Raw genomic sequence first — 7,023 nt, 5'->3', positions numbered from 1 at the left:
GTAAATTTTTTTATTAATTTCTCTTTCGAGATGCCAGAGCGATACTACATTCCCACCATTATGCGACGCGTTTTGCGATCGTTAAGCGGCATGGGCAATGTGGCTTACAAATGTCGTTACTTGATATCTTGTATTTATGTCGTATATTGTTGGGAAATCGCATCTACGAATTAAATTCAACCGTATCAAGGTTCGGACATTTGGCATCACACCAGAACATTCCTTTTTCAGAGCAGATTTTTCTTGCAGTGACGGACTTTTTTCCATACATACTACAATATTTATACCCTTCACCACACTGTGGTACAGGGTATTATGTCTTTGTGCATATGTTTGTAACAGGCAAAGGAATCGAGATAGACCCATGGTTCCTTTTGAGAATATGCATAGAATCACTTTCTGAGTCGATTTATGCATGTCCGTCCGTCCGTCCGTCCGTCCGTCTGTTGATGTTAAATTGTAAACAAAGTACAGGTCACATTTATAATCCGATTTGGCTGAAATTTGGCACAGCTCATTTATTTGGCCCAAGGACGAAATTGGGAAAAATCGGTTCAGATTTAGATATAGCTCCCATATATATTTTTGTCCGATTTATGGACTTTAGTCCCTGAAAATCATTCGATTTGCACGAATTTCGGTACAGCGTACTGAATTAAGTCTAAAATGATGTGTGCCAAGTTTCGAGAAAATCGGATCAGATTTAGATATAGTTCCCATATATAGTTTCGTCCGATTTAAGGTAAATGTGGCACCAAAGTCCCTCTATATCTTTCGATTTGCATGAAATTTGGCACAGAGTTCTGAATTAGGTCCAGAATGATGTGCCCCAAGTTTCGAGAAAATCGGTTCAGATTTAGATATAGCTCCCATATATAGTTTCGACCGATTTAAGGTAAATGGAGCACCAAAGTCTCTGAAAATCTTTCGATTTGCACAAATTTTGGCATAGCGTACTAGATTAAGTCTAGAATGATGTGTGCCAAGTTTCGAGAAAGTCGGTTCAGATTTAGATATAGCTCCCATATATAGTTTTGTCCGATTTAAGGTAATTGGGCACCAAAGTCCCTCTTTATGTTTCGATTTGCATGAAATTTGGTACAGTGTACTGAATTAGGTCCAGAATAATGTGTGCCAAGTTTCGAGAAAATCGGTTCAGATTTAGATATAGCTCCCATATATAGTTTCGTCCGATTTAAGGTAAATGGGGCACCAAAGTCCCTCTATACCTTTCGATTTGCATGAAATTTGGCACAGCGTACTGAATTAAGTCTAGAATGATGTAGATATAGTTCCCATATATAATTTCGTCCGATTTAATGTAAATTGTTTACCAAAGTCTCTACATATCTTTCGATTTGCACGAAATTTGGCATTGCGTAATGAATTAATGAATGTATGTTAAGTTTCTTGAAAGTCGGTCCAGATTTAGATATAGTTCCCATATATATTTTCGTCCGATTTAATGTCAACGGTGTCGTCCGTTTTTACAAATATATATATATATATACGCTTATAATTGATTTTCATAATTTTGTCCCTGGTCCTTTAAAAATTCGACGTCTTTTAGGTTTCATCTGTTTGATATACCGAAAGTGGTGAAGGGTATCATATAGTCGGCCCCGTCCGACTTTACTGCTTTCCTTACTGGTTTTTTCTTCAATGGTATGCAACTGCATATTGTGCAACTTTAGGAAGATAAGGAGGTGGCTTTAAACGCTAAGGCGCCGGACAACAATTAACAGATACCATGGAACCAGGGTTCAAATCCCAGCCGGGATCATGCTGCATTTTTGAGTTTTATGCCTTTTTAGGGCTAAGGATCATGCATGCAAATGTTTTTATTAATTTCTCTTTCGAGATGAGCTACATGATCTTCATCGCGATAGAGAACTCAATATTTATGATAGAGCTCTAAAATGTTGCATATATCGGTTCATGTTTTGGTGTAGCCCTCTTATAACGGTACCTTCCAATATTCGTTTTTTTATCTTAGACACGTTTTTCCACCGAATTGGATGTAATTTGGTATTTCGGATTCTCATTGAATAACACATATACGTACAAAAAATTACTAATATTGACCCAAATTTCAGTGTTGTCCCCATACAACGGTACTCCCTAGTATTGGATATTTAGGGGATTTTAGACACGCGTTTATGCCGAATTGGCTGTAATTTGGTATTTTAGGTTATTATTAAATAACACATATCCTCACTAAAAGTTATTGATATTGACACAATTTGCAGCCACCATATAACGGAACCCCTAAGTATTCGGTATTTGGGGATTTAAGATACGTTTTCGAACCAACTTGGCTGTACTTTCTTATTTTGGTTCTCATTGCGTATAACATTTCCGAACTAAAAATGTTTAATTTTTTTAATCGTACGTTTAATGGTAGCCCCCATACTATGGTACCAACCAAGTGGTGATTTTTGACACGGTTCTCATAACATTATTAACACATCTCCTATTTTTTTTTTTTTTTTTTTTTTGATCGAATTCGGTATTTTGGGAATTTTGGACAAGATTTTCTGTAATTTGGTATAACATTTTGTATTGTCATTGGCCGTTAAACCTCACTACTAAAAAATATCAATATTGATTTCAGTCGTATTAAAGGTCCATATATCGTTAGCCCCAATATTATTTCTTTCTTTATTTATTTTTTGTTTTTTTTGAGAATTTCAATCACCTTTTTCTCACGTATTTTCAATATGTTCAAGGATATATCATAACATGAGTTTTCTCTAGGAATACCTATTAATTTTAGATATTTTGATTGTCATCATATAGTGAAGGGTAGAAAAAGATCGGCGGGTCCGAATTAAACATCGTTTTTACTTGGTTTAATCCACTCTTTTATTATTCATCAAAAAATAAAAAATCCACGCTTCTCATAGTCCTTGACAAATTATTTTTTAAATAATACACGCTTCTTATAGTCATTGAGATTTTTTTTAAATCCACGCTTCTTGTAGTCCTTGAAAATGTTTTTTTTTTTAATATATTCTAAAAAATTGGTGCTTCTTATAGTTCTTGAAATTTACTTTTAAAATATCCAAGCTACTTTTTTGCCTTTAAAAAATATTCTTAAATTTTCTCAATAAATAATATTTTTTTAGAAATCCGGGTTTATGCCACAGACAGTTCTTGAAAAAAAAATATATTTTATAAGTAATATCCTTAAAAATCCGCATTTGTGTTTTTTTAATAATTCCTTACACAAGTTAACTAAAAATATATTCTTTAAACTTCAATTTTTATTAAATATTTCAATTATACCAAACTTTCCAACATTTTTGTAACTATTTGATCACAATGGCAACTCTGTGTGTGCCTATCAATAACATTATTGAATAAAGTCATATAAGAATTGATAGTGGTTAATATTTACTCATGTTGTTCACTTACCACCTGTACAATCATGAGATACACATGTCAAAGAACCCCTCTACTTAGTTGTGTGAGTAACCTACTGTAGTTTCCTCTCTTCCGTTCTCCTCTCTCTCCATTTATTCCTAACTGATCATGATATTGGTTGCACATGTTTTGGTATTCTACCTGTGTCCGATATTGATTGAAAAGAAAAGACCGGTTTTTAACATTGACGTATGACGTCACCGTAGAAAGAAGTGAGACGTTCGTTGGACGGGCGCAAGAAACCAATTCACAAATGTTTGTTATTCACTTTCGTTCAGTTCAATATTTGGTTACGTACATTATTAACGAAAGCAGAACATATTTAAGAAAAAATATTTATGTATATACAGATTTCTTATCGGTTGCATGAAACTGATAATAAAAAAAGTAAAACGTCAGTAAATACTAACGTCCAAGCCAAACACATAGAGAATAATTGGTTGATTGTGTCTTGATGCAATTGGAATTGTTACCCTAATGTAAATATTTGCTATTGGCTAGTTACTTTCTGCCCAAAAACAGTGTCACATGTGACAGCTCACAATAAAAGTCAGAAAATTTACAGATAAATATCAAACAGACGAAATTGTTGTAAATCTTTTTACAACCCTGACTTTCGGTTGTGTGTTGTTTACAACAACCACCCTTAACAGTTTTATGGAAACCGACGATGATGCCACAGCTAACATATGTTTCTGTTTGCCACAAAAGACAGTAGCAGTTACAGGGGTTTAACTGTTCGCTGAGAAGGTCGTAAATTCGTTTGAGTTGTGGGGAACAGTTGTAAAAAAGGGGAGTTAAAAATGTGGTTTGTCGTTGGAGATTTATGGTACATTTTTTGAGCCATTTTCATTAAGATTTTTATTAAATAAATAATTAAATTTATTAAATAAATAATTTTGAGTAATTCATAACTCAATGCCAAATAAAATGAAAAGTAAATTCCGTAAAACTGACACAATTTCAACAAATTAAAAATTCATATTTTTTATAGCTACACATTATTCTCAAGACTTAATTATTGCTGTTACAATTTTTTCGAAATATTAATGATTTACCAATGCGTACATTTCGAAGAAATGTATTTTCATTTAAATGTTGAAAGCTGATTGTTGTCAAAAGTAAAGATATGCATGGGACTACATTGTATAATAATGACATGCGGTCCAATATACTTGAAAACGTGATTATAATTTACGAAATACCGTCTCAATAATGTTTATTTATATTTTATTCACAATTAATTTGAGTAGTTTCTTATTAAATTGCTCTCTAAAAAATAAAACGATGCGTACTAGGTCCTGTTCATTTTTCTGTCGTCCATTTACCGTTCATTAATGGAATTAACTGACGTGTACCAATGAAAGATTGAACTAAAAGGAACTATGGAACTAGATTAATAAAATTAAAAAAAATAATAAACTAGTTTCCATAGAATGAACCGCATCAGGAATAATATTATCCAATATTATTAAAATTCCAAGTACCTGTGCCAGTAAGATATCCGCCGGTAATTTACGTACGTATATAATGTTTAATACCAAAATTGATAGTTATACTGACTGTATGAATCTCAAATACGAAAGTTTAATATAAGGTGTTGGCAAGAGACTTGACCGCAAATAGGTCCATGTAAAGCGATTTTAAGTGTACTCCGTCCAATTACAAGACATATTTAATATCCATCACTGAGGAGGGAATTTACGCGTCAATTTTCCTTAGATATCATACCTATTTCTAAAGCTCACTCTTCTGAATCGAAGCCTACTTTGCCCTCAATTTAAGAAACCATGAACTGACCTATATTGGTTATGTATTGTTGTTGTTCTGTCACTGCATCCCCCAACTGGGACATGGTAATTTATAAGTCTGTTGGCTTCCTTAGATGTCGAAGCCGTTACTCAGAATTCCAATCAGAAATCGGGCATTGATTACATGAGGTTAGGTTGTAAGATCTGTTTCGGCACGATACCACATGATCTGTGCAACTTATTATATGTTTTCCGTGTAAGATGTCTGAACATTTCCCTATTGTATTTGTAAAGCATTTTTCAGACTTGAACTGTTATGGCTTCTAATATTTTCCTCCAAACTAATTTAAGGGTTCTCTATAGGAATTAAATACGGGGACTGAGGATATGTTTGAATCACTTTTGGACAATTATAAAGCATCCTTTCTCGAACGATCTGGGACTTGTGTTTGGGGTCATTATCATGAGAAAATTGAAATGTTGTCCCCAAATCCCAAGTTTTCACCACTACATTTCAAATAATTTTCAATAAAACGAGATTTCCTACTCCGGCAGCGTTCAGGGGCTGTATGAGCCTTCTCCTATATTCGTTCTGCGCTATACCTTACTTGGTCCAACCGACCCAAATAAGTTAAATATGCTTTCATCAGCAAAAAAAAAAAAAAACGATTTCCAAGATCAAAATCCTTTTTTTTTTTTGGGTTCTTGAACGAACTCCAATCAACCAACCAATTTCATCAAGATCATGTTACGCAAAATTCTTGGAATTGTTTTTCTGGGTTACATTTATTTTCCAAATATTTCTCTGCGATTTTAGTAAGTTTAAGTGCACTTTCGTGAAGAACTAATTTTTTTGTGTAAAAAAATCAGAGACAATATTTATGTATAAGGCATTGATAAAAAATGTTTCAGAGAAATTTATGGACATATGAGGCGTGGATTTTTAAAAAATCTATTTCAGAATAATTTTTGGGCCTATAAGGGGTAGATTTGATAAAAAAAAACTGTTTCAGAAGAATTTTTGGGCCTATAAGGGGTGGATTTGAAAAAAAACGCTACAGAAGAATTAAAAATTATTTGTTTTTAATCAAAAATACTGCAAACATATTACAGTCTTCATGTTTTGCCAACACAATTTATTATTTGGGTATACTAAATAAAAGCGCTGTTAATATCACATACAAAATAAACCGCGATCGATGTCGTTTTCTTTTAGACCATTTCGAATTAGGTCAGTAAACAGTTCACATTTGAACTGAAAGGAACGATTATTCATGTTCGCTCTTTTAACGAACTAAAAAGAAGGACTTGTAAGACCTAGTTCAATCGCACTTTTCAGTGAATCGTTCATTTGAACTAGTTCGTTCGTAAACTATTCAACACTAGTATTATCAGAGTTTAGTAAGATATTCCATTTAAATGTTAGCAATTTAGTATTTTTTCTGGTGACCATTGGGGTATAGATCATCATTTTTGGTATAACTTTACTTTTTTGGTATATTTATTTACAACTATATCGCCCGTTCTACCTGGTATTAAAGACGTCATTGCAAATAAAAACCATTTTCAAATGGTATCCCAAATAAACCGCCAACACTACCAAAAACCATTTTCCCTATCATGAAAGTAATTTGCTAGAAAAGTACTTTTTACTTCTTTAGTTTTATTATTTTTCATATATAATTAATTTAATAAAATAATAAAGTATTATTTTATTATTTGTACTTATTATCAATAAGTACAGAATGTACAATCCATATTCTTGAACATTAATTTTCTCCCTTTAAAATAGTACACTACTAATTTTTCCATCCCTGTGTTTAATTATTAAACTCTGTGTGTGTTT

This window comes from Musca vetustissima, unplaced genomic scaffold (assembly GCF_032173495.1).
Source record: "Musca vetustissima isolate MV318-11 ecotype Yass unplaced genomic scaffold, APGP_CSIRO_Mvet_v1 utg2907, whole genome shotgun sequence".
NCBI classification, from domain to species: Eukaryota; Metazoa; Arthropoda; class Insecta; order Diptera; family Muscidae; genus Musca; species Musca vetustissima.
This window is presented reverse-complemented; position numbering follows the sequence as displayed.